General features: G+C 52.2%; 1 protein-coding gene across 4 annotated transcripts in view; it reads right to left on the bottom strand.

The window, feature by feature from the left end:
* RAI1 (retinoic acid induced 1) overlaps nt 1-23,370 on the bottom strand; it is a 74,248-nt gene that overhangs the window by 39,236 nt on the left and 11,642 nt on the right. Inside the window, exons 1-2 of one of the 4 annotated variants that reach the window (XM_030484467.1) lie at nt 1,298-1,321; nt 496-576 (exon numbers count right to left, since the gene is read on the bottom strand). The gene's annotated coding sequence lies outside the window, so the exon portion shown is untranslated. Of the gene's footprint in view, nt 1-495; nt 1,129-1,297; nt 1,322-23,370 lie in introns of those variants that run through there. The other 3 variants (XM_030484466.1, XM_030484465.1, XM_030484464.1) reach the window with 3 other exon arrangements.

The following is a 23,370-nucleotide window of genomic DNA, read 5'->3' as shown; positions in this document are numbered from 1 at the left end:
CTACAGAGGGCTTTAGGAGCCCCGTGCCTGTTATTATTTCAACTTTGGGAAAAGTAGGAGTCAGGACAAGGCGGGATGAATCCATCCCTTCCACATATACTCCAAGTCTCAGCTGTATCTTTGTTCAGATACCCATCAATCGGCAAGTCAGGAGGATTTTTTTGGACCGGTTGCAGATTCCTTTATTACTTCCAGAAAAGCAAAACAATTCCCCCCCATTCCTCCTCCTCCTCCTTCCTCCATAGGACACACACACACACACACACACACACATACGTACAACACCCCCCCCCCCCCGCTTTCCAAACTCCGCGCTACCGGCGCCGTGCATCCCTTCAATCACAGCGGCACACGAGTTGCACGAGAGAAAAATAAATCTGGGATAAACCTCCATCCACATCCCTCTCCCCCCCCCAATTCTTCCATAAGGAAAAGCAGGGAAAAAAGGGAGGGAGGGGGATAAAAAAGGCACAAAGATGTAGCTTGCAACAATACCTGCGATGGTCCTCGCTCTCTCTTCTCTCTCCTGCTGGCTCGCTCTCCTCCTCTTCCAGAGCACAGTAGCCAGATTAGATCCTTAGGAAAAAAAATGTGAGAAATAGCACAATTCTCCTCTTTTTTTTTCTCTCTTTTTTTTTTTTTTTCCTCTTTCCCTTCTCAGCAGCCCTTCTGAGCTCCTTCACTAACCATTATTCATAGACCACTAGGGGATATAAGGTAATTAGAAACGGCCCTATAGCATCCAGCCTGAAAATGTAATGCCAGCGGTAGGAGTGGTGGAGGGCTCTGGCTGCGGGCGGCTCCGGCAGAAAGTGCTCGCTTGGAGCTGGGGACGAGGTGAGAAGTGGGGTGGAGGAGAGGGCGAGCGGCACCGGGTGCTGGATCCTCTCCCCGCACACACCATGGGGGATGAAGGGGCAACGCTTTTGGGGTTGGAGGGGATGGTTTGGGGGGGTTTTGGGGGGGTTTTATTTGGAGTGGGCTCGCCGTGTGAGCCGTGCTAGAGCGTGTGTGTGTGTGTGTGTGTGTGTGTGTGAGCTGTGTGTGTGTGTTTGTGCCAGGAATAGCAATCAGCAGAGGCAGCACACAGAGCGCAAAAATGCCATCATGCAGGGTCAACAGAAAGCTGCAGACATTTTTTTTTCCCCCCTGTTTTTTTTCCCTAGGCTTAATCCTCTGGAGCGGGGGAGAGGGAAAAGGAGGAGGCTGATGCCTTCTTTATAGTTGTGATTTTTCCCCCCTCTTCCAAGGGATCAGATTAACCCCCCCCCCACCTTTCCCCTCTATAGACACACACAAGCCAACCCCAGCCATCCCAGCCCTCCACCGGCGCTGCATCCCGGGTGGGATGCGGGTCTCGCCGCCGTGATGCGCTGGGGTGGGATGAGCAAGGTGGGCTCATAGAGGATGGGAAAGCAAGAGGGAGGCAGCGCTGGGGGGTGGAGGCAAATGAACGAATCACACCTGCAGCTTTCTCTCTCTGTGTGCCATAGCCAGCTGCAGCCCAGGAAGGAACCGGCAGGGAAAATACAGGCTTCCCAGCACCGTGCATCTGCAGGGATTTAGGTGTGCGGTGATGGAAGCTCATCGCTGGGAATGGGGGGGTTATTTCAGAAGCAATGGAAGGGGGAAAAGGCGATGGTAACAAAGAGCAATCCTTCCCCACACACCGCTTTTTCCATGGGGGGGATGGATAAAACCCGGCGCAGAGGTGAGGAAAAAGGAGCTGGTCCCTTCGCAAAGGGGAAGCATCACTCTGGCAGCCCTGCCTCGCACCAGGGTCGCTGCCGTGCGGCTCCCTGCACACCAGCTCCTGCCCGGAGGGTGCAAACGCCCATCCCTGCCTCCTCCCACGCCGCCGCTCTGAGCCTCTCTTTAATTGAACTAAAGCTGTTCACCTTGATAACGCAGCACGGCGGCAAGTTTCCAAGCCATACGCGGGGGGCTGGAGAGCTATTTGATCCACTTCCAAGGCGCTGCCTTTCAATTCAACCCCTTGCTCTTGAAGGATGGATAACCAGGCCCTCTCTTTTCCCTGTTAATTACTTGAGATAGGAGGCATCAAGCTGCAAAACAGACCCAACCTCATGAGGGGAACCAGCATCTGCCAAAGCAAATCTCTAAGCTCTTGCTTTCCCCCATCTCTTTTCTCCCTGTCCTCATCCCCGTTGCCATCCCAGCCTGGCTGTTTATAGCTAATACACCACAACACTCTCCTGGCAACCTCCGGCTTCACACGTGTCTCTCTATAGGATGGTAAACTGACCTCACGGCTCTCCAGGGACTCTGTATTTATCCCCCATAACCACTGATCCCCCCTGCCCTTCACAAGGAAGAGCTCTTTCACCATTTGGCACCATGGGCTGTGATTGCCGCCCTAGTAAAGCCAAGATGGGACATACCCAATGGGCATCATCTCCTCTGGGATTGAGAAAAGACTAAAGGATTTGTTATTTTTACATTGCAATCCCACACATTCATCAGCTTGGTCTATCTAGATTGGTATGTTTGAAATCCCCACCTCTGGGAGTGCTGTGATTTCAGGAGAACCTCAGCTCTCCTCTCCTTGAACCCTGACCTCACCATGGTGAGGAGCAATGTTGAAACCACAAGCCCTGGAAAGCCCCCTATGCAAATTAAATCACCACCAAACACTTCGTTTATTAAACGCTGTGATTTTTCCAGCCATTTATAGTCTGCGACTGCAATTTATGGGTCCACAAAGGCTGATTTCATGAGTTCGTGGTACCTCTGAGGTGCCAGCACCCACATCACCTCCATTTACATGACACGGCCATGTCCGCCTTAACCCAACCGCTGGCTGGGTGGGAGACCATGACCTACCACAGCAACTAATTTTACTCATTAAAGCCTCTGAGGTTGTAGAAGATGCTGCTGAGCAGTTGTGTGGATGGGAAAGTTTCCATCCTCTTGATGAAATCTGGCTCTGGAGCATCCCCGTGTGTGGCACACAGCCCCTACCATGGGGGCTGATACAGCCCCATGCCCCTTGCGTTCACTGTCTACCTCCATAGAGCAGATCTCACCCTGAGCTACCACAAACCCATCACAACCAGCATCAAAAAGCATCTTCCCATCTTCCCTTCCACAAGAGCAGGGATCAACTTGCTGATCAAAGTCAGGGGCTTCCCTGGAAGTAACCCCGCACACACCTCCTGCCCCGGGTACATACGAAATCATTGCACTGTCATTTCTGGAGCTGCTAAAGCAAAGATGCTCCTCAGTGTCTTGCCACTGTGACCTACAATGATAAGGAATCATTCTCAGTGCTGAGAAGAATGAGCTTTGAACCACCAGCCTCCCCTTCCACCTTCTCTTGCCATGCTCCACTGGACCTCCCCAGCACCTACACGGGATGCTCTGACCCAGCTCTTCCTCATTCCCCTTCCTCTCATCCCTCTTTCTGGCTGGTTTTCCCCAACGATCCCAATGGATTGCTCTCATCCCCACACCCCCAGTGCCACACACCCCACACTCGAGGCTCCTCTCAGGCAGGGAGCAGGCAGCCCTGCCTCAGCTCTCATCAAGCTCCGTGCACCGGCTCCAAGCGGATCCGATGGATTTTCATTTCCTAACTTTGCCCTTTGGGCTATTTCTAACGAGCTTCCTCACGCTTAAAATATATATATATAAATCCTTCATCTTGTAGCAGCAACGCTCAGGACAACTGTGCCTGCAAGGAGCAGGAATTAATGATACCCACTCACTTTAGGTAGGGGAGCATCACACTGACTTCTTTGGACCAGGACCCAGGGAACAGCCAGAAACCCCTTCCCAGAGCAAACATGGCCTTGGGGAATGTATTGGCCTGGTCTGATGTTTTGCCCTCCACGAGGAGCCACCAATGTCCTCCTGCAACCCTGTTCCCAGCCCCAAACCCCTATGTAGCCTCTGCCTGCAGCACCACGTCCATCCACCCTCCTGGACTTCCACTGAGAGAGGGGAATTGGTCCTGGGTGCCTTAATTTCCACTAATCACACGTTTTAATGAGTTTCTCCATGCTCAGCACATCACCACTTCATACCACCACCTCCTTGGAGGCCAGCCCCGCTCCCGCAGCGTGCCGAGGCCCCTGTCATCTCCAAGGCTTTCCTCGGTGGGAGAGCAGCGATTATTCCTCTCTAAAGGTCTCTTATAATGGAAACCATCTCTCCATCCCTCCTTGGTCTCCTCCTGCCATGACCCAAGCTCCGTGGAGAGGAGCTCTGCTCCGAGGCAGCGCCGTGTTTCCATGGAAAGAGTGAATAGCAGAGTCTTCCCAGCGGTTTATTAGAATTCCTTTTACTTCGATGGAGAGTTTGAGAGCAAAGTAAAAAGGCTTTAATGTGGGGCTAATGGAGCCCCTGGGAAGCCCAGGAAGGAAATCTCCCCTGGAGAAGAGGAGGCATGAGGAGAGGGGAGGGCAACTTTCAAGACAAATTCCTGGACAGGTTGGAGTTGTTTTTGCAGGAGCCATCTCAGGCAGCGAGCGATGGAAATGAATGTTTGTTTTATATTTAACAGATGTTACAAAAGACCTGCCAGTAATTCAGCGAACGATGCAAAACCGAGATCCCACTCGCTTCTCCCCGCATGTCCTCCATCTCCCCTCCCTCTCCTGCTTGCTAAAAACTCTTTATTCGCATTTAACATATCATAGTTTAAGCAAAAAAAAAAAATATTAAGGGATAAAATAACAATCGATTCATTTCCTCCCTCCCTAAGGCTTTCGTTTCAGTTGAAATCCTTGGTTGTAGCAGCTTTTAATTGTTTTTAATACATTTTTCTGCCTTTTCACGTTTCTCAAGCCCATCTTCTGCTCTCTTTGGGGGTTCCCCTCTTTCCTGGTCCCTTTCCCACTCTCTCCCTGCTGCTCCCCCAAGGGATGCGACAGCTCTTGACTCCACAAAGCCTTTGGAGCTCAGCAACTGTCGTTCCCCGCCTGGGGATGCCCCAGTGTGAAATACAGCCTCGAGCCTCCTCCTTGGGGGAAAATACAGAGATTTGGCTGCAGTTAAGAGATGGGGAGTTGGAAATGGGAAGAGGTACAACAGGGGAGTCCTAAAACCAGCCAGCCAGTGGCTGGAACAGGAGTAAGAGTTTGGTGCACTGAAGACCAAGGTGCAGAAGCCCATGCACACACATGCATCATGCCCGCAGACAAGTTGGAAGTCGATCTAAAACCATGATGCCAGAGCAGTATTTGGGATGGGGCTTGGAGCAACCTGCTCCAGTGGAAGGTGTCCCTGCCCTTGGCAGGGGGTTGGAGCTGGATGAGCTTTAAGGTCCCTTCAACACAAACCAGTCTGGGATTCTATGACACAGCTCTTAGGAGTATCACACATGAAAACCAGACCTGGGAGGCCAACAACAGAACTGGAGGAGCCCTGAGTCCCACAGATGCTAGATCTCCTAAAATGAGGTGTTTGGCATCTCGTGGTTTAACCTTGTTTTAAACACAAGCCTCAATGGCTCCCCCTTTTCATGCTGACCATGGAAAACCACTTTTCTTTCCTGACACCCAGCTCTCCAAAGAGCAAAGTCCCTCAGAAACCTGGACCGGGCAAATCCATGTGCATGGTCACATATGCAGGAATGCCTGGGAGAGACCAGGTCATTTTCTTGGACAAGGGATAGTGCTCTTCCAATTCAGACTCATGAGACAAAGGGCAGGAAATCCAGGGTGATTTTCTACCTCGTTTCTCAATATCGCCCCTGCATCCACAGCCCCATGCTCCGCAGCCCATCATCCCACACACCGGCATGCTTTGCACCGGATTCACACTGCACTGATGCCTTATTTGAAGGATTCCAAGCTGGAAAGGAGGAGATGGGCTCTGGAAAGCAGCTATAGGGCAGTGCTGATACAAAAAGGGGTGTCCCTGCATCCTTTATAGGTCCTAAACCCTGCCTGATTTCCAAGCAGAAAATGGCATCCGCGTGCATCTCCCCAGGTGATGGAGGAAAACTGGCTGTTCTCACTGAGATTCCTCCTCTTCCCATTCCAATGCTGCACCTGGTTAGCAACTGTCGGAAAGAGGTTAATCACAGTCCTTAAATCAGGAACCTCATTGCGGTATGCTCGGGATGCACATCTGTGCTCTCGACAGCTCATCCCCAGCAGCATTTGGGAGAAGGCAATATGCCAAAATTAAACCCCCCGACCACAAATAAGCCCCCAATCCCCTCCCAAAATGAGCATCCAAGCATCCCAGGGTGCAGGACCCTGCTAATTCCTCACGTCATTCCTGTGGCATGTGTGAAACACTCGCTATGCCCCCAGCCTCACCACGGCTGTGGGTTAACACAGTGTTGGCACAGCCATAATGTTGTAGGAAAGGCTTTTTAGGGGTTAGGTTTTTGCTCCCTGGTCAGGTTAGAGAGGGAGGAGGTGTCACCTCAAAATGCCTGGGGAACAGGGAATGATCCATGGGGACCACAAGCACTCTTATCCCCAGACCTATGGGTCAGCCCCGCATCAAGTCGACCCTTGGCAGAGGAAAGGCTGGAACTCCAACCACCACCAACCTGGTTTCCAAGCATTGCGAAGCCTGGCCTTGCTATTTCTAGGCTTGTCCCAGGGGATCCCCCTGCTCTCCTTGTTTTGGGAAAAAGAAGCCTTTTGGAGCCCTTTGGAGAAGAGCCTGTGCCTGGTGCTCAATGGGCCCCGGGGCTGCTCTAGCTGCATAGCTAGCAGCTCTAAGAGCCGGAGACAGAGGCTGCTCCGCGCGTGCACGCACACGCACGTGCACAGCCCGGAAAATGGGAGAGGAATTGATCCCAGAGGCAAATCTCTTTTGTTCTAACCCCCGTTGCTGTAACTGGATCTCCCCAGGTTCCCAGCTCGGGAGCCGCAGCCGGATCACATCGCTTTCATGCCTTCTCCCGGTGCCAGCTTGTCACATTCCCCTGTCGCCGAGGGGTGGGAAGGGATGGAGGGAGGGAGAAGGGGAAGCATCATCTCGCAGCGCTTGTTTACCTCCCCGCAGCGCACGAGGGGTGTACGGTGGTAATGAGGAAGAACCTAGAGGGAGCAGATTGCTGATCCGCGGCATGAGACCACCCTCAACAACAGGCTGCCCCTTTTTAACGAGGTCCCCCCCCCCTTTCCATCCTCCTCCCCTCCAGGCTCCCCTCGCCCCGACAGCCTCCTCCTGTCTCGATTCAAGTGCAGAAATGCTGATTCACAGAGCCCGGTGCGGGAAGCAGAGAGAGGAGCAGAGCACATCAGCACCCGAAAGCACCCGACCTCCCCGGGCGCTGCTACACCGGTGATTAGCGACAGCAGATTCACCCACTCGGCGTCCATTCCAGCACCCAGCGACTCCCTCGCCTCTCAGCAAGGTGAATTCATCCCCTCCGCTCCCCTCCCGAGAGCTTTGATGCTGATTTCTCTCCCCTTTCTGCACAGGGTGGTAGATTTCACGCCATGTGCGTGATGCTGGGAGATGCTGGGATGGGGCTGGCGGGGATGGAGCTGTGCAGGAGGTGGGTGGAATGGGTCCACAGGGAAGTACTTTGATTTCCAAGTGGTAGGGCAAAGCAAACAGTGCCCCGACCTGCTGCTGTGCATGTGTCAGTGCTCATGGATGCTTTGCTGCATCACCAGCAATCCAGATCCTGTCTCCTCCTTCCAGAGCCCCATGGTGAGCTCTGCTCCCCGGCTGGCCTCCGGGCATCAACAGCCACATCAAGGGCGCTGTGTAGCTGGCATGAGCTGAACCTGCCCACCCTGTCTCACCTCCTCTCTCCTGCCAGCGTGCCTGAAATCAGAGACACCAAAATGATGCTTCTCCAGGGCAGGCTGTGGGGAAGGTGTTCCCAGCAGCCCAGGGCAGGCAAATGGCTGCAAAAGCAGGGGCCGGCTGTCCAAGCATCCTGCTTCTTCGAAGTCCAGCTCCCTTCCCTCTGGGACAACCCTGACTCCTTGCACAAGAGCTCAGGTAAATAAATCCGACCTGCTTTACTCCATCATAGGTGTTCAGTCCCCCTTCAGACCCCGTTCACTTCTCCCTGAGGCCATGCTTCATCCCAAAATCACCTGTGGTGCCATGATGGATGCAAACCCTTTGGGACCTCATGCATTGAACAGCACGATGTGACACAGACCTTCCTGTCACCCTCATGCTTCTCCCCATGCCACGTCCCTCTGGGCCAGCTCAGCACTGCTTGGCCCAGGCAGGATCTGCCCCAGAATGAGTGATGCAGGAGGTAAACCTGATGAGCCAGGAAGGGAAGACAATATTCAAAGCTCATGGGCACATGGTGGGTCTGGGGACACAGGAGCATCAGCAGGGCACCCCTTGCCACTGCCATGCTGCTGCATCTGCAGCCCTGAGGCTCAAAACCCAAAACTACCTTTTACTTTATTACTTTCATCCTTTTTGCAGGGCTGTATCTGAGTCCCCTGATCCCTCTTGCATGGGCGAGCTGGCCTGTTCATCTGCCTCAGTGAAAAGCCATGGTGCATCTGAATAGATTTCCACCATGCAACTGTAAAGGCCCCAGTGGGTTTGAATAGGAGCCCTTGAGGTATTATCTCAGCAGTGCCTCGAGGCAACCACCTGAATCCTTCCGTGACTGCTGCACAGACCCGGAATGTCTCCAGCAGCTGGGGATTATGGATAGACCTTGCAGAGGAGCCCCCAGGCCACCAACAGCTCTCAGATGCCCCCATGTGCACCCCAAAAAGGCATGGTGATGCTAAGACAGAAAAGGCCCAGATGCCAACGCAGGAAACCAGGCTGAAGTTTTCACATTAATCATACCGAGCTCTATTCTTTTTCATCTATTTCAAGGCAAGTCAAAAAGAGGTTCACACTCTCCCCTGGCAAACCACAGAGGATGACGTGAGCCTGTCTCTTGCATTGCAAGTAGAGTGTGTCAAGCAATTAGCAAGTAATCAGGAATTCAGATAGGGTGGGCAGAATACTATCCCTCAAAGCTCTGGCAGGAGCAAAACCCACCCTGGAGTTTCCCATCAGGCATGGAAGGCAGCAGAGGGAGCAGGGGCTGTTGGTGAGCTCTCGGCAAGCAGAGCAGACACCGTGCCAGCAGAGCCTGCTGCCATAAACCATCTCACGTTTAGTGTGTGCTGTAGCTAAGAGGCCCCAGGCATTCAAGCATAGATTTTCCCTCACTCCTTCCCAACCTCAGCAAGGTGGCCAAGGGAATTCCAAGTGCTGGTCCCACAGGCCTGCGGGTCACCATGCATGTCCCATCACTGGCTGTTGTTATGCTGCTGCTGTCACCAGCTTTATTCCCTGCAGCCCTGACCACGCTGGTTTCCTCTCATCCCAAATCCTGCTCTCATGGAAGTTAGTGGCAAAACCAATTGCAAGCCTTTGGGAAGCTGTTTCCAGCCCAGTCCCCCGGCGCTGCTAAAACCACATCACACAAAGCCCTGGCACAGCACACAAAGTGGTACAGGACCATCTCACCGCGCTGGGCACTGCAAAAGCACCTTGTAAGGGGGATGTGCTTGCTCATACCTCCACATAGACCTCACTGGTCGCCACGAGCATCCAACCAGCCCCATAGGAAGAGAGGGAGGATTATCCCGGGGTGCAAGCTGCCAACCTGAGCGCACACCTCCCTCCAGGCACAGGGCCCAGGGCGCAGAAGGAGCCGGCGCGCCGGGTGGGTTGCAAAGGGGACGCCTAATCTGCCACCAGCCCTTTCTCCTCTCCATTGCCAAGGTAGCAGCAGACAATGCTATCTGCTGGGTTGTCAGCCGACCCTCCTCCCACCGTCTCTTTAGCCAGAAAAACTCTCCATCTGTCTCCAGATGGGGTGTTTCTACCACTCCAGTCAAACCGATTCAGAGGGGAACAATGATGCTTTGTTAACAAAACAATTTTTGTGTGTCAAGCCCTCCTTCTTGGGGGTTTTTACCCCCCCATCCAGTCCCCAGTGGGTCAGCTTTGTGTGGCGTCCTACATTTTGTTGTTTCTTTCATGTTTTAAAGGCTCCGTAGTTTAGTACAAAAGGTGCTTGTGGAGCAGCTTTTATCTGCAAGGCGAGATTTGACACATACGCAGATCACCATTGCGACAGGATGGTTCACAGTGTGGTGGTTAAAGGTGGTGGCAGGACCTTCAGAGTGATGGAGTGTTATTTCCAGTGATTTTTGCCTCCAGGATGAAAATTAGAGCTGCTCTTACGCTGTATATAAGGCTGGAATTCCCCAAAGACTCATAGAGGGAGCAGTGAGAGAAAGTTTGAGCGTGCTTTGGTGCAGGGCAGTGTTGGCCATGTCCTCCTGTCCTCGTGTCCTCCTGTCCTTGCAATGGGAAGAGATGGGTACGCAGAGCAAATCTACATGTCTGTGAGTAAAGCACAACCCTCTCCCCAGCACAAACCCTGTGGTGGTCAGGAAGGTGAAACCTCAGCCCTGCCATGGTCAGAGCCTCCAAATGAACATCCTGGGGTGTGCTTGACTACCCAGGGCTGGATTATCCCCCTCGACCTGCTCCCTCACCCATCAGTGGGAAGCAGAACTCTCTTTTCTCTTCCAAACACATCTCCACCACACATCCCTCCCAAGAAAACCAGCTCTTCCTGGTTCTTTTTCCCCCTATTCTCCTTTTCTTTGCCCTGAAGCAACAAGCACACAAACCACCTTCTGCTCTGCACGTAACCACCAACTCACAGCAAATAACCAACCCGTCGGGCTCCAAAGCAAACAGCTTTGTGTTCCTAAGCGGGCTGGCGATTCCTACACAAGTGGGACTCTTTTCTTGCAGGGAAGTTCCCTCCTCCTTCCTGTCCTCAGGTAACTGCATCCTCATGGAAACACCAATATTTTTATGAGTCACTCCCCCCTTTCTCCCTCCCTCCCGCTCTGTGGCCAACACCCCTCTGCTTTTGAGATCAAAGCCGAAGGGGACCAGCTGTGCCGTGTCTTTTCCTCTCCAGCCCTTTCCATCTCCATTTGCAGCCGTCGCCAGCGCGAGCCCCTGCTGTTCTGACAGTGCTTTGTGCTGCCCGTTCAGCACCGCAGCCGTCTGCTCCCCCTCCATCCTGCTCCTGACATCCCTGCTCCTGCTCCAGCTGCATCAGGAACACAGGGAACACTCCAGAGCGATGGCTCGGTCTCCTCTGGTACGCATGGGAGATGCCCCGCTGCTGCCTTGCCTGTCATCTGCTGCTTCAGAGGGAGAAATGTGCTCAGAGAAGAGAGAAATGGGATAATCCGCTTCTGCTGAAATCCCATCCTAATTCCCCGGGTTTGGAAACTCCTCCACAGACTGGAGCATGAGGCTGAATCTCCCTTCCAAAACAGCAACTCCACAGGGACCTTCTCTCCAGGCTTATTTCGGCATGGGCACAACCTCAGCTGGGAGAGCCCAGGTACTTCTGAGAAAAGTGGCTGAAGGAACAGGAATCATGGAATGGTTTGTGTTGGAAGGGACCTTAAAGCTCATCCAGCTCCAACCCCCTGCCACGGGCAGGGACACCTTCCACTAGAGCAGGTTGCTCCAAGCCCCTGTGTCCAACCTGGCCTTGAACACTGCCAGGGATGGGGCAGCCACAGCTTCTCTGGGCACCCTGTGCCAGCACCTCAGCACCCTCACAGGGAAGAGCTTCTTCCTAATGTCTAATCTCAGTCTCCCCTCTGTCAGCATCCTTTCTCCCTCCCCATTCAAAAGGCTGAACACCTCATGCAGCCCCCATGCTGCAGCAGGGATTCACATACAATGGGATAATTAGCATCAGGAATGTACTTCTTGCTGCATCCAGGAAATCCTGCCCATTTCTGGCCTCTGAGTAAGTGCTGTTTGTGGATGCTCAATGGAGGCTGCTTCCATTTGCAGTACCTCACAGACCTGGCCAGTCCATCTTTGGGGAGTACACCGAATGGCATCTCATCACCCCGTGGAATCTCATCACCCTATGGCATCTCATCACCCCATGGCATCTCATCACCCCATGGTATCTCATCACCCCATGGCATCTCATCACCCAGTGGCATGTCATCTTGACCGCACCACGTGCACCTCCTGGGTGCTGCGATCACGCACTAAGCAGCATTACAATCCCCCCTTCCCAACACCTCGTCGTACCTCTTAGTCAAAACCCTGCTTGGAGTCGCCTCCTCTACGAGGATTTTGAAGACAGCATCGCACAGAATTAAATCTCAGTGCTTTTTATATGTAAAACGCTGAATTTAGCTGCTAATGTCAATTCCCAGCAGAAGAGGATGGTTAGCAGTGGCGGGTATATTTATGAACACTCTTTAAGCAAACGCCGTGAGGCGGGAAACGCATCAGTCCTCATGGAAAGCTCCCTGGTTTGCTGCTGCAGGCATCTAAATGCAAAGTTTCACCATGGCTTTTTGCCTTTTGTGCTCTGCTACACATACGTCCCTCTTGAATCTCCTCTCAGGAACAGCTTCCCGGCCTCTCTCCCGCGGTCACGCGGGTGTCACCGTGACCTGCCTGGCTCCGGGAGGGAAGGAGGCAGCATCTCCGTCCTTCACCAGACACTCCACTGGCTTGTCGGCAAATAAAAGTCAAGGGATCAACTTGACTGGTCTCCTTGGCTGCTCTCTCCAAAGTGGTAAAAGGCTGACACAGAAAATACCCTGGATTTCTGGGAGGTTTGCACTGAGAGAGCATTGTTCTTCCCCAGCAAAGCCAGGAAAGAATTTACAGTCGGTCAGCACAGCCAGATTGTTCTGCTTTCTCTTTCCTGGGACAGAAACCCAGTTTGAAACAGATTGCTAGCAGCTAAATGCAAGTTCCTTAGCAGCTTCCAGGGTGAAAATATTCCCTCTCCGCATCTCCTTTTATGTCCACAACACATTATTCCGGTGGAGGGCTCTCTTGCTAAGAAAAGCTGTGATAACTCACAGCCTGGTCTCCAAAGTGGTTCAGGTATGGGAGCCAGCTCCCCTGCAAGCATCCCTTGGTCCTACTACCCAGCTGAGATGTCCTTAATTCCTCCATCTGTCCCCTCCAGGCTCCGGCTGGCTCGGCTCTCAGTCAGTGAATGCATACAGCAGGCTGCAAGGCTGCTTCTATATGTACACTTCTCCAGCAGCTTCAGAAGAAACGATGTCTTGTAAGTCCCCAGCCCACTCCTGGTTGCTTCTGGGGCCTTCCATGCTAAGCTGCCTTTGTCCCACACACCGCATGCAGACAGACAGGAGGTTCACACCAAAATCCACCTCTCCTCCCTGCCTTTAACTGAACCAAAACAAAAAACAGATGGAAAAATCAAATGCTGGCAGCGGGAAGCATGTGGGCTGCACTTGCATCAGCCCTCCTGGAGCTGCAGAGCGTATTCCCTCCTGCTCCGGGGTCCCAGGGCAAAACCAGCCTTCCCCAAAAGGGTTACTGATGGGGGAGATCTTGCTATTCCCCTCTGCCAACCACCGAGCAGCATGGAGGTGGAAGAGACAAGAGGGAAGGAAGGGATAGCAATAGCTGAGAGCAGATTGAGCGGTTTAGGATAGTCCAGGAGGAACAATTTCCTCCTCCACGCAGGATTTGCATGATGCACAGCGAATGAGGCACTGGGGTTGCAGACTGAATAGCGTGGGGACGGCCACATACCGGACACTGAGCTGCTTTTAATGGAGCTCCATCCATCCCACACACTCCCTGCGGAAGAAATAGCTCGTGACCATGGAATTAAGACTGTGCTCTAAGGAATGCACACCAGTGCTGGGTGTAAGCTGCTCAGGTGTCCTTAATACTGGCATTTCTTACACCCTCAGTGCCTGACTTTGTAACTTTCACTATGTATTTTGTGGTGGCGTTTTCGTATGCACACGAGACTATCTTCTTTTACCATGGCCTCCTCTTTCCACCATCTTTCTAGGGTAAATAATAGCCAGGCTCTTCCACATCCCTCCTTGGGAGCGCATCAGTGTCCCTAAACTTCCCTGGACCAGCATGAGACGTGCAGCACAGTGATGGGGCTGTTACAGACTTGATCCCAGCTCCCTCTGGAGCCTTCCTCACCTATGGATGCTCGGAGGTCTCTCCCACATGTAGACAAGTGCCCCATAACCCCTGTGCCACACCAATGCTTCACAGAGGCAGGAAGAGAAGGAGCAGAGAGAGCCCATGGTGGGGACAGGGTCCGACAGGGTGTTTGTGGAGTAACATTCAAACTGATTGCCTTGTTTACACTGGGCCCAGGGAGAATCACTCTGGGGATGGAGATGGAGAAGCATCCGGAAGGCTGAGAGCAGAAGAAGCTCTGCATCCTCCTGCCTTTTACTTTTGCTTTCAAAGCCACAACCCTCACATCGCTGTCACAGCGTGGGAACTTTAAAATCACTGTAGTAAGCATGGGAGGGATGGGGAATGGAAAGGAAAAGAGTTGTCCGATAGGAATGTGGCTCTTCTGCAGGAACGTAGGCTCCCCCTTGCCAAAAGGAGCCCAAAGATGCATCAAGAAGGGTCACCGGGACAGTGAGGAGCTGCCACAGGATGTTGGGAGAGGGAGAAGAAGCAACAGGAACCACCTTAAGGGAGGGGAGCCTCCAGCAGAACAGTTAAAATGACTAAATACTTTCCCAATATCACTCCTCCACGTAAGCACTGCTGTAATTGCCCTTGGGATGTTGCACAACAGCGAGAGGGAGGAGTAGTGCTGGCAGGGAGGGAGATGTCCCCACTGCTGCACCAAAAGCCATGCAAGCCTCTGTTGTCATTGAGCAGAGACACTTGGCGTTGCTGCAGGGACATCTCTGTCACCTCAGGGCCCTGCTGCTGGATTTAGCCCTCAAGGGGCCATTCCTTACCGGAGCTGGAGGACTCCCCAGAGGACTCACTCCTGGTGCCTCTGAGACACAGCGCGCTGCCCCAGGGAGCAAGAGCAAAAGGAGAGGAGGAACAGAGCCCGTGCTGCACTGTGTGGCAAGAAAACAGAGGGCAAAAGAAAAGGAGAGAGATATAAGGGCTTCATTCAAGCACTCTGTCGCTCTCTGGAAGTCTCACGCAGAGCAGCTGGTCTTTAAGACAGTTGCAAGCACGACAAGCAAGCAGAGAGGCACATTTCTGGGTGCTTTTATTAGTGACACTCAGACAGAGGCATCCACTCGACCCTCGTGTGAAGGGAAACGGCTGACTCATTCCTCCAGAGATGCTCAAGAGCAGGGCACAGTGCTCTGGAGCTTTGGAAGCCAGGCTCGGACACCCTGCACGTACACACGCACCAGCTAATCCATGGATGCGCTGGGTCCCTGGATAGAGCATCCGCAGCCTTTGCTTCCAAAAGCAGCCGAATCAAAAGGGAAACCTCTGAGAGATGCAGTCTCGAGGTTAAAAACATCTGTGGGCCACCAGCCATTAAATAGGATGCTATGCTGGTTTGCTGCTACCGGGTCTTACGCCAGGTTCACCACTGTGCCGGCTGGGTACCGTCCAGCAATGCATTAAGTGATGTGACTATTTCTGTTCTCATCACATGTTTGCTCTCATCCTCTCCAGGGTGTGTGTTTGGGGGGAAAAAACACACACATTCATTCTGGAGTGTCTTATTTTGGTAAGGCTTTTCCTTTTTCTCTGCCTAACGGGTGCTGTTGGGCTGTCAGCAGAGGAGAAGGGGGATTTTATCTTCCTAACATCCACGTACCCAGGTATTTCTGTTAGAGGAGGCAAAGTCAAAGAAATGCTAATCAAATATCCAGGAGTGCACAGTGCTGACATCTGCACCTCGCTACTATATGGCCTTTCATTAGCATTACCTAAATGTACGACCATACAAAGAGCAGATTTCCTTAGCAACAGGGCTGCCTTCATATTTCCTCCCCACTACCCCCTGCCCTTAGAAGAAAAATGACTTCAGCTCTTTTGCAAGCACGGTGCTCGCAGCCGCTCCGCGATGCAGCAGTGCTATACAGCGCTGCCAGGCTTAGTATATGCTGCATCTGGGACGCTTTCCCCTCTACGCCGGGATGCACGAGCCATAAAGCAACCTCTTGACTTAGCTCTTCTGTACAGCCACAATAAAACTCCTCTCCTTTTCCTTATGGAGCATATGCAAAACAGCCCTGTAACAGCAGAGGAGGGGGGGGATCATCTCCTCCAGATGACTTACAGCTCCCCTCGCCGAGGGAGGATGTCCATCACGCGTGGCAGTGCAGCATCGCTGGCTGCCCTCCTTCCCTTGACCACGCTTGAAGCCACCTTCGCCTCGGGCAGGGAGCTGCCAGCCTTCCCTCTCCCCAGATCTGGGCCAGGAAGACTGAACACTTCATCCTCTGCGCTCTCCCCCGGTGCCACAGCCTGGTGCGCCGGGCTATTTTAAGAGCTCGTCTGGTAGACTGGCACACACACCGCGCTGCCGGGAACTCCCTGCTTCTGTTTCAAAAAAGACTGGAGGCTGGGAGCCTGCTGGGACTCACCCTTGTGATTCCCAAGGTCTGACCCTCCTCTCGCTGGGACTGGCGCAAGGCTGCTGAGTCAAATGGAATTAGTCCCAATTAGCACCGGTGAAACGGGAGGAGAACCGTGCCCTCCTCGGCATCTCAACCCCTCCGGATGGAGGCTTGTGACCATGAAGCCTCCCCCCTCTCCAGCTATGCCCCTGCTTTTCATCTCCCTGTGTCGCCATTCCCTGCCTTTTCCACACGGATACTCTCTCCCTTTCCCATTATGATAGGGTCTTTGATTGCACGATCGCATAACTATAATGAGACAAATATTTATTTTGCAGATATGGGTTAATCAGACCGAAGGTATAGAAATATTTCATGCGCTAATCAGAGTACCTTCAGCAATCAGTATAGTAAATAACTCAGGTAAATTAACATAGGAGAGTCCCCTTATCAGGTTTTAGTCTAAGATATATGTGCATTAAGGACTAATTTGCTCTCCCCCCTCAGATTTGGGCTGGAGCCCAAAGATGAGGTTCAGACCAAGGTTCCCTCCCATCAGCTTTCGCAGGAGCTGTGCGGGCTTTGCTCCTGGCAGGATCAGACGCTGGGATGAATATTCAGCAGCGCCTTTGTTTTCTATGCTCTGCACCTTTAAATTTCCAAGGGCTCTGCTGTTTGCAGCTCAGACAGCCTTTTTGCATTCAGTCCGCTGCAAGCTGACACACAAGACACGATGGAGCAAGGTTGTGTCTCCTGCTCTGAGCCCTTCACGTCGCTCTGGCAGCGTTCAGGGGCCATATTAAGAGCCACGAGTAATTAGTGAATTCCTCCTGCCCCAGCACAGCCCCATACACGGCTCCTCATGTTAGGTTGGCATGGGCTGGTTGGCCATACGTGGTGCCAAGAGCAGAGGTGCAGCGGTGGCTATAAGGATGCTGGGCTCCCGTGTGGGTCCAGAGGGGTTGAGAGCAGGAAGAAGGGCTCTTTGCTGCCATGGGCCATCCCAGGGTGCTCACCAAAGCACATTAGCAGTCCTAGGAGATACCTTCTGTGTGAGTGCACAGATTTCCCCAGCCTCAGTGTCCCTTGCTCAAACCAAAAGTGCTCTTACAACTGCATTTTCCTGGCTTTGCTCCCACAGAGGAAACCCGGAGGACCTGGAGATTCTGCCCTTGCCTCTGTGGTGTTTTGGGATCCCTGAGAACAAAAAGCACCGGAGGAATGGCAGGCATTATAGTAACGATGGTGACAAATTTAATTAGAGCAGGAAGCTCTGGAGTGGATTTCAAATGGCAACACGGCATTTTGTGTGAAAGCATTGCCTTTGCTCCCCCCCCTTTCCCTCCCCGCCTCCACCGCTCCATCCAAACCCCCCCCACCCCGCGGGATGCATCCCTCTAATTTTCCCACATGTCATCCCCTTCATCCCTCTCCCCCCTCCCCTTCCTTGGACCAACACATTCCCGTGGTCTGGAAAATGCAACCGTAGAGCAATTCAATAATCCAGCGGCCAGATGTGCAACAGTATATCCAACATGTCATTCAAAGGACCCCTTCAGTGGAGCCGAGACATGCTATCCCGCAATCTTAACTAATACATCCTGGGGCCCTGGAGGAGTTGATGGATGTATACAATTCCCTTTCCTACAGCTGTGGTCCCTTTTAGAAGGGGGCATCCAGCCTCAACAATAGCCCCGCTGTTGCTTTCAAGACAGAACCTCTTCAGACAAACCGGGCTTAATCCTGACCCTGCTTACACCCCCCTGGACTCTGTTGAGGTCGGTGGGGTTTTGGAGCCAAGGGCTGGGAGCAGGATCCAGCCTTGTGGAGACGGTGTCTGCTGTTTCACCTTGTGCTACAGCCACTGAGAAACCTTGGTAACTGGTTGGAATATAAGCACCTTGGGGAAAAAGGCAAGCGGAGAGGAGCAGGTAATAAGATTTCTAACTGGTGCTGGTAGAAAGAAGGAAGTAATATAACAGTTTAATTAATCTATGCCTATTAGCGTTATTAAAGAAAACAGGGAGCTATTGGAGATTTACCTCGGAGAATATCATCAAACGGGGACCTTCTGCAGGGAATTTTATGTCTCTGTGCCCAATTTATAACCAGCACGGAGGTGTGGTGTTAGTGACAGCCAGTGCTGAAATGTCACAGTGCTTAGAAGTCATTAGCTGGGGACACAGGGAGAGAGAAAGAGAGGATGGAGGAGGGGACAAGGGAGAAATGGGGAAGGAAGGAAAAGGAATTAATTTAATTAAAAATATCTTTCCGAGCCTGCCTCTTGATTTGTGTGGTTTTGGGGCTTGGCAAAGCTGCTGAGGACAGTGTGGAAGGAAAATCAAGGTTGCTGGGGCTTTTTGAAGCTGATGAGAGGAAAAAAAAAATAAGCACACTTTTCATGTTCAGGAAGATAAATCCCCATTTTCTCAGTCTCAAGACAATCCAGTTATTTACTGACAGTTTTACTGTGAAATAAAAAGGGCTTTAAGCTTCTTTCTACGTGATGTCTCCATAGCCTGAATATTATTAGATCCCAGGCTGGTGCAGCTGGAGTTTTGGTTAATAAATTTAACGTCATTAGACAGAAAAGCCTTCTACTGAATGTTGCAATTCTTTTTTTTCCCCCTTTTTTTTTTTTTCCCCTGCCGTTGCAGTCAGACTGTCTGTAGGTGGTAAGAATCAAAAGAAAGGAAGTACGCTTGGCAAATAAGGGAGTGCTATAAAAAGGGTTTGCTCAGGCTCGAGGGTGTCTCACCCACAGATAAAGGCAGGGCTGAGCCCCCCATGGTAGATGCACCCCATCACGGTTCATCATTTCCCTGTAAAACACTCCCGATTCCATAGGGATGGAGAGTTTTGGGGTGCTTGGTCCACTCGAGGGGATGGCCATGCTGGGGCAGCGAGGTATGGTGTGGTGGTGATACACCAAGGAGCATGGCACCCATGCCATGATGCTCTGGGGTTGGTGAGCATCACCACGGGTGGCTTTTCTGAGAGAAAAAGTCATCTTTTCCACCCAAAGTGTGCCTTGGGGCCATTGAAAGGATAAGGGGTGGTGTTGGTAGGACAAGGAACAGCGATTTTAAGGTCCTTTCCAACCCTAATTATTCTATGATTCTATGATAGGGTGGGCAAGGAGAAAGCAGATGGTGGCAGGGCCTCTATCATCCCACCCAGGGAGCCCCTCTGGACCCTTGGAGTGGGGCTCACTCCCATGAAGGGAAAGCTCCCACTCAAAACCAGGTAGATCCATGCAGGTCCAGGCAGGATCCTATTCTCCACCTTGTGTCTCCCACATCCAGCCCATCTCCTCACCTTCTCCCCCATGGATGCCTCCTCGCCATTGCCATGCACCTTCTCCTTCCAGGAAACATTTTGGGGCGCTGGTCCCTGAAGGTTGGCTAAAACATGTCCTACATAGTGGGTTTCTAACCCCAAAACTCCATGGGTGTCGGGAACACCAGGAGAAGGGGTTGATGGTGGGAGCAGCACCCCAAATCACTCACCCAGCAGCCCTGCAGCCCTGAGTCTCACCCCATGCAGAAAGACCCTCTGAGATAAGCCCTTTTACAAGATAAATAGCGGTGTTTGGAAGTGGAGGAGCAGAGGAGGGGTCCCGGGGACATAGCAAGGGGCTATCCAGGACCAGGCAGGGATGGCTGCGGAGCCGGGGGCTGCCGGGACGGGAAGGAAGTGGTTGTTGTGGGAGTAACGTCAGGAAGAGCCTCTGCTGGGGCCCATGCGGGCAGGGAGAGGGGAAGAGCAAAGAGTTCATGGGATGGGGACGGGGAGGAAGCGCTCGAGGAAGAGGAGGTCATGGGGAAGGGTCTGGTGTGGGGATAGGGGTGAGCCTGGTGTGATGGGAGCACAACCAACCCCCAAACGCTGCTGGATTCGGTTCATTCCCCAAAGCAGGTTCTAAAAGAGGCTCCTTTTCCATTACAAAAAAAAACCCCTCTGGTGTATAACAGCAAAACAAATAACCGCAAGAAGCCAGGGCGGGTAATTAGCAGCAGATGGCTTGTGATAACAGGTACCTTCATACCTGTGCACCCCTGACTAAGAGCCTTCCCACTTGGAGGTGCTCCCGGATCCGCCAGCGGAACAATCACAGCCCGGCTCGAGGCACGGATACGGGAGTGCAGACAGCAGCGCCGTGAGCTGCTTTAGGGAAATCCAGTTTCGAGCCAAGTCAATGCATGCAGAGTCATTAATCTAGGTCTAGTGCCAATAGGGATGGCTTTGCATTAGCGCCGGGCCCCTTTGTAGTTCAGACAATCAGTCGTATTCAAACAGCGCGAGATAACACTGCAGAAAGCTGAGACCATCGCAGCTCATTCCTCCTGTAAGGGGCGGGGGGAGAGGATTTACAGGCAAAATAGCATTGCATTAATGGCACTGCTCAGTATTCTGCACAGACGCCAGCGGATAATGTCTTTGCAAACTAACTGCAATAAATTAATTAAATTAATCTACTATGCTGCACTTGTCCCCACCCAACATCAAATTCAAGGATGATCAGGGCTTGCCTTATCCTCCATAGCCTCCAAAAGAATCTGATCTCACTTGCTCTAGAGTTTCTGAGGCTCTGAATTGCAAAGTACCACCTGCCTCACTAAACTAATCACCAGCCTGGTGGTTTAGATCACATCAGTTTTACATGTAATTAAGACTGTCCAGGAGGGCATGCAGCTGCTTACATGGTCGTTCCCTCTTATACAGCAACGTGCCTCCTGCTCAGATAGGTGCAATTAAACAAGCCTGTTCACAGTCATTAAGCATTAATGCACCTCATTAGCATAAGAACTGGAAGAAGCTTTGATGCAGGGAACCCCGCAGGAGAAGGAGATAGAGAGAGATGTACAGACAGACAGGAAGGCGAAGGGCTGGGCCACCACCTCCTCCTGGCCCCGTCCAACCATTCCAGCTCCATTTCTCCAAAGCAATGAGCCATGCCGTGCCCTCCTCCCCAGAAATGGGACTGGGTTATCTTTCTCTCCCCATCCCCCTCTTTCTAAATTATGCTGGTGGAGGGAAAAAAAAAAAACCCACCCCAACAACCCACCAAACTGTTGGGATATTAACCTAGCGAATCCATTAATAAGCTGAACTCTCTGTTGGCTTTGACACAGCACACTAAAGCTTTAAAGAGACAGGGCCCCAGACACTGGAGATAGGGGCAGAGACAACAGCGCTAACAAAGAGCCACTGTTGCCACGGCCGTGGCCATCTCGGGTAGGTCCAGCTGTCTTTGGTGTTCTGTTTTCCAGACACAAAGAGCAGACTGAACCGTTTTGGTCTGAATGGCTTTCATTTGATGGTAGAGAAAATGAGAGGGAAGAAAAAACCTAAGTAAAGTGTCCAGGAGAGGAAAAAAAAAAAGGAAAGAGGGGGAAAAAAAAGAAAAGAGCATGGTGTGCTGCAGGTCTTCAGTGGTGAGAAAGGCAGCACAAAATGGGGCTGTCTCAGGGTGCAAGGGAAAGGCGATGTGATTTCGGAGCAGTGCATGCCACTGCAAGAGAGGAACTGTGGGTAAGGAAGATGCGTGCTCCCGGGGAGCCAGGATGGATGCTGCCTGTCTCTTACATCCTCGCCCGATGCTTTGCACAGGTCTCTCAGTGCTGCCAGACCACAGACAACAAACAGCTTGTCTGACTTGGTTTTAATCTCCAGGGAACAACCTGGGGTTGTACAGCTCCTGGCACCGCCAGGCTCAGAGCCCGCTAGGAGAAATGGGATTGCACCAGGAAGTGAATCAGCTGGAAAAAGTGAATCCGCAAGTGAAACGGCTTCAAGGAACCACCAGGCTCACGCGCTACCATGGGGCTGTTGTAAATCCACACCTCAGCCCAAACTGTATCCCAAGGCTCTACCCCAGGATGAGACGGGGATGTGCCTACCCTGAACAACCCTTCTGCTGCAGCCTCAAGATGCCGAAGTGATGCCCTTGTATCCCTACTAGAGCCCAAACCTGCATCCCATAGGATTGAAAAACAGGTCTGAAATGTCCATTCCAGATTACTCTCCTGTAAAGCACAGCTCTGAGAGATAGAAATGGAAGCTGAGACCAGTTAAATCCATAGATCCACCCACTGGAGAGCCACGCAGGCTCATCCCTACAATATCCTCTCTGGCCCTCCATCTAGTCCAGTTCCTAAGCGATAAAAGCGTCCACGACTGCAGCTCTCATCTGGGAAGAAGAACAAACAACCCAAGCAGATCTTACCACTGGGAAATGGTTTCTAAGGGTCTCCCGAGATATCCTCTTTCCTACGCTCATTCCATTAGTGCTGTGCATGCTCCATTGTCCCAGTCTCTCCCTCCTTAGTGGTTACATCCTACAAATACAAACAGATTTCGAATCCCCTGTAGCTATTTGGCCCACGTTGATAATCATTTTCCCTCCTTGAGCACCTTTTATCTAGAGATCTGGAAGCATCTCCCTGGCATTAACAGTTATTAGCTTCTATGCAATGTAGGGTTAGCACCGTTACAGTTTACGGCTGAGGGGAACTCAAGCACAGCACAGCCAGAGATTCAGCCCTGCCAAGTGGTGCATCCTCTATGGCCCCATTGAACGGCACAAGGGATGGTGGCGCTCAGCCCCTTGCTGAATCCTTGTTCCATCCGTGGCCCCCATACGATTTGCCAACAGCATCAGCGAGAGGAAGAGATCCCAGGTTTGTGCCTGAGTCACCAAACCCACTGTTTTCCCTTCTGCGCCTACAGAAGTCAACGGAAAGTCTCCCATGGATAGCAATGGGGAGTTGATGCTTTTTGAGTCAGTTGAAACAGGCTTTTCGGGGTGTTTTTTGGGGGGGTTGAAGAGGCTTTTAGTGCACAGCCGTTTTGCTAAACCAAGGAGCCAAGGCTTTTACCCAGCAACAGGCTGGGAGAATGACTGATGGAGACCATGACCCTGGTGAACCACAGCCTTGCTCCCCCAGTCCCTTCCCATTTGCCTTTTGTGATTACAATTAGTAGTGGGGGCTGGCAGGTGGGGGGAAAATAAACCAACATAAAGTAAAAG

Source organism: Strigops habroptila, chromosome 4, assembly GCF_004027225.2.
Source record: "Strigops habroptila isolate Jane chromosome 4, bStrHab1.2.pri, whole genome shotgun sequence".
In the NCBI taxonomy this organism is placed as follows: domain Eukaryota; kingdom Metazoa; phylum Chordata; class Aves; order Psittaciformes; family Psittacidae; genus Strigops; species Strigops habroptila.
The sequence above is the reverse complement of the archived record's forward strand: the minus strand, read 5'-3'. Positions and strand labels throughout refer to the sequence as shown.